Here is a 5,293-nt window from a genome sequence, read left to right on the forward strand (position 1 = left end):
GGAGGTGCAACATAATCTCCCTCTCTCTCTCTCTCAAGCAGAGCACAATTAGAATAACTTCTCTTTCTCTCACAAGGAGAGCACAATCACTATAACTTCTCTCTCTCAAGCAAGATCATCGATCCTTCACTAAGGAATTACATGTAATATAGACAAACGCTCTCTCTCTAAGAAAGAAGAGTAAAACCATTTAAACACCCTCCATCCTAAAGAAGGGAACACTCTTCTCTCTCTGTAACGTCCTGCGATCCTGGAAAGGGCGGTTCTAATATTTTGCGGGTGGTCATACAAAAGCCCGATGATCACCAAATAGAGGCTTTCTCAACATGCTATTAGGAAATAATTCATAAAATCTGTTATCAACAAAATTCTTTTAAATTTGAGCTGAGTTTTTCAAATTGAATTCACTTTTTTGATAAAGAGAGGGGTTTTCAGAAGGAGAATGGGATATTGGATTTCTAGAGAGAGAATGAGAGAGAGAGTTTTTAGAGATAGAGAGAGAAATTGGGTTTTATATAGAGAAAAAGACATTGGGTTCTTAGAAAGAGAAAAAGATATTTGGTTTCTAAAGAGAGAAAATGTGGGTTTTAAACAGAAATTGAGTTTTGAGATAGAGAGATTGAGTTTCCATTGAGAAAAAGAGCTTCTAAAGAGATAAAGAGATCATATTTTTTATGAGAGAGAATGAGTTTTTAGGTAGAGAAGAGAAATTGAGTTTATAAAGAGAGAGAGTGGTTTAATTTTTTTTTAAAATATTTTACTATATATATATATATATATATATAGGGAATTTATCCAATGCAATGGTTTTATCATAGTATAATGCAACGATACTTCTAGAAACCCATGTTTGTGGTATTTGTATGACTTTAAATTTTGCACACTCTCCTCATCTCAATAATCAATTCCCCAAAAAATAAAAGTTCAATTTAAACTCTAGATATGGTTAAAATGAGTCCCTTCCAAAAACAAATCTAGACCATTTATTTTGTGAATTTTAAGATCTTAGCCTTTATAAACTCAAAATAAATTTTTTTTTTTTTAACATCGTTCATCTAATGATAATAAAGCCATCCAAAAAAATTGGAAATGAAAAAATTCTTCTAAGGCCTAGATCTAAACATCTCACCAAAATATTGGGCAAAACTATACTTTCTAAGTTGTGTTTTCAATTTTTTTCTTTTTGTAATTGTTCAATAGAATGAAAAGAGTTTATCTTTCAAAATTGAGTCAAACAAATGGCCATAAAATGGTTTTTTAAAGTTGTTACATCATATTACCATACCACGGTTGCATGAAATCATTACTTATATATATATGGGCAATGATTTCATGCAACGGTTGTATAGTAATATAATGCAACAACCTTCAAAAATTATGTTGGAGCCATTTGTTTGATCCAAAATTTGAAATATACGTTCTTTTTATTCTAAAGAACAATTATAAAAAAAGAAAATTTGAAAACATAACCTAAAAAGTATTTTTTTAGCTGAATTTACATAGGCCGTCCATTTTGATAACATGCTTAGATTTAGCCCTTAGAAGGATTTTTTCTTTTCCAATTTTTTTAGAAGGATTTATTATCATTAGATGAACAATGTTAAAAAAGAAAAAAATGATTTTGAGTTCGTAAAAGCTAAGATATTGAAATTTCCCAAATGAATGATCTAAATTCGTTGTTGGAGGGGACTCATTTTGACCATAACTAAGGTCCAAATTGAACTTTTTTTTGAGGATTGATTATTGAGATGAAGAGAGTGTGTGCAAAATTTCGGGTCATACAAATACCACAAACATGGTTTTCTAAAAGTGTGGTTGCATCATACTATGATACAATTGTTGCATGAAAGCACTGCCACACACACACACACACACACATATATATATATATATATATAGAATATTTTTCTTTAGTCAACACATTAAAATTTGAAGAGTGAAGCTTTTATTTATTTATTTATTTTTAAAAAAGCATATTAAATGGGCTGGGCCGGGCCCCATATGAGACATTAATGGCCTTATCAGGGACAACCTGCCCTATTGGACAAATTCCGGGCTTATCAAGCCCGGCCCGGCCCTGCTCGATAGTAGTTCATGTCCAAAATGGCCCTCCCCGGCCTGGTCCGGAGCCTGCTACTGACCCGTTAAGAGGCCGGTTAACAAGCCCGGTCCTATCCATTAACACCCATATTTGCGGGTGACCCAATGTCTATGATACTGGCCCTTGAGACTATAGGTGCATTTGCATGATGACCGTTGGCTGCTCCAATGGTTAATAGCCATTGGATTCTGACCATTGGAGGCCCAACAATCGCATGCATAGTAAACAATAGTGACTGATAATATGAACAACCACTTCTAAGAGCCACTATGCATATAAATAGAGATTGAACTCCCTAATTGTACTAACTTTAACTCATTTTTTTTTTATTTTCTCTTTCTCACCCAATTTCTACCATCATTCTCTCTTTAAAAATTGTGCATACTTTCTCTCGAAACTCAGGCAATTCTGATGCTCTATAATCTTGCCTGTTACGTGTAATAATATGCAAGCTATTATGTAATCAGATATGTCAATGACTGTTTTGCTCGTCTACACTATATTTTCACAATAAAGGGGCAAAAATACAATATTGAAAGAGCGCTTTTTAGCGTAACTGTCAACAGGAAGGTATTCCATCTGTATTTTGCTCTTTCATATTATTTCTTCACCAAATACTTCCCCATTTCACCCATCAAAATTTTCCAACTTAACTTAGGACATTCCTATTATAATTGCTTGGATGACTAGGACTGGTTCACCTCAGATATGTGAAATCCAAGTCCATGTGACCAACTCCTTGCGACGCCTCTAAAATTAGCAAAATTCAGAATTACTTGGAAAACAGCTCATCTCAAATATTTTGTTCAAAATTTTACACTAATTTGGGCGGATGGAGACAGTGGATCGCTTTATCTCCATCTTCATTATCCATGACAATTGCCAACGGAGGAGATAAGCACATGGACCATCCATGTCGGATCGTAAGAACAAAATTAAAAAGTTTGTGGGATTAAGATCTTAGGGCATGTTTGGTATGTATGAAAATAATTACGGAAAAATATTTTCATATGAAACAACTATCTTATGTGATTAAGTGTGGGAGTTTTTATACACCAATTGATTGCCATTTGATGTGAAAATGAGACCAATTGATGTGAAAAGCTCCCATACCTAATCACATGAGGAAGTTCTTTCATGTGAAAATACTTTCACGAAAGTATTTTTATGTGTACCAAACGTGCCCTTAACACTTAGTTTGATTGGCAAGACGCCTATAATTAATGTGATTTTATGACCTAGAATTCTCCATGTCATATTTGATTTACCTTGTGATCAATTTTTAATTAGTTCTTTATTGAGACCTTAAAACCCTTGATTCGATTTTACGTTATGAGATGGACGTATGTGACTTGGAGCCTTTTCTGAGCTATACATTATATTTTTGATTTGATCTTGAGATGAACATTAATGATTTCAGAGTTTTACAGTCAAAACAAATACAATGCAAATCATATGGTTTGGCTGCAAGACTAACGGAATAATGTCATTCTGAAGGGACCACTAGATATTTTCCAATAAACTTCAAATGTATTTTAGCCGCCTTTCGCGATCTCAAAATTCAAGTATGAATCGGATACCCAAGTAATTTGATGTGATAATTTGTTCTTTTAAAAATTATTATCATCATCATCAAAATTTTATCCCAATTATTTGAAGTTGACTATTTGCCCTTCCGTATGGATAAGTAGTTACATCCTTGCCCTACCTTAGATGTCAACAGAAATGACATCTGATGTTTAACATGTGAAGTTGAACAACAACTTCACCACACCATATTTTGGTTTGTGGCTCCGAAATAATGGCTTTCTTTGTATCATGCCGTCAACTTTTTGTTTTGTTTTCCTTTTCATGGGTAGGCCTGGCTTGATTTCAAACCGGACACATAGCAAAGCAATTGTCAACATCGTATTTTTGTTTTGCTTCATTTAGTGGGATTTAAATGTAATATATTTGAGATAAGTGATGTTTCATTAAAAAATAAGATTGGATAAACGGCTATGTTTGATAAGAGAAGATTGAAGTGTAGGTGTAGGAAAAAAAAAAGAAAAAAAAAGAGAGAAAATGTTATTTAAGGAGGTACAAAAGGAAAAAATATTTAAGGAGTGAAAACTTCTTAAAAAAGTATTATTGCATTTGATAACTGGAAGTTGTAGCTTCCGAAACAACGTTTTCCCTGAAATGTAGCACTTATGATGTTTTGTAATAGGAAGTACTACACTATTTTGATAACCACTGGTTTAGCGGCTTCCAAAATAGTGTAAAAGAAAGGGAGCAGGGGCTTCAATACTCTCTTGTGGAAGCTATCACTTTGGAGGCTCAGGAAGTTATGGCTTCTAAATCTTCCACCACTCAAATGGGCCATTTTGGGGTTAAAAGATTGGAATCAACATAGGGCATTTACTTTGAAATTTTTATTTGACTTGTGTATCTTTTAAAATATACTCATGTTCATTATGGATAAACCTAAACAAGTGGAGGCACTTTAGTAGTATAAATATATGGAATAAACATGAACTCTACATCATTGGTTGGAGCCTATTAGGTAGTTCAAATTAGAAAATTACCCCTGCTTATTGAGGGTTCACAACTTCAAATTGGGTCAATTTCTTGATGATATACTGAGTAAAATGAAAATTAAAAATTTGACCCCTAGTGTTAATTGGATGCATTATCAACCTTATATTGTAGAAGTAAAGCATATCTCAAAAATCCATTGAAAAAAGTCATTTTGATGTTGAGAAATCTTACAATTCATGCTCATTAGTTTAAAATTCCACTCTCAAATAGGAGTAAAAGCACAATGAAGAAAAAGATGGCTCCCAAGTATTGCAAAGTAACCATGAGAGTTGTAAGCTGCCCAACCACCACAATGGAATTGCCTTAAAGACGCCCCTAGGAGAATCATCTATAGGGATTGAAAAATAAGCACACGAAAGACAACCCCGAATCTATCTCCTCCATTTAACTCCAAAGTCTATATGTCTCATAACTTCTATTAAGATTTTCTACGATAAGATGGAGTAGAAAATCTTAATAGAAGTTATGAGACATATAGGCTTTGGAGTTAAATGGAGGAGATAGATTTGGGGTTGTCTTTCGTGTGCTTATTTTCAATCCCTATAGATGATTCTCCTAGGGGCGTCTTTAAGGCAATTCCATTGTGGTGGTTGGGCAGCTTACAACTCTCAT

Source organism: Amborella trichopoda, chromosome 4, assembly GCF_054954075.1.
Source record: "Amborella trichopoda isolate Santa Cruz 75 chromosome 4, AtrichopodaSantaCruz75HAP2 v2.0, whole genome shotgun sequence".
NCBI lineage: Eukaryota > Viridiplantae > Streptophyta > Magnoliopsida > Amborellales > Amborellaceae > Amborella > Amborella trichopoda.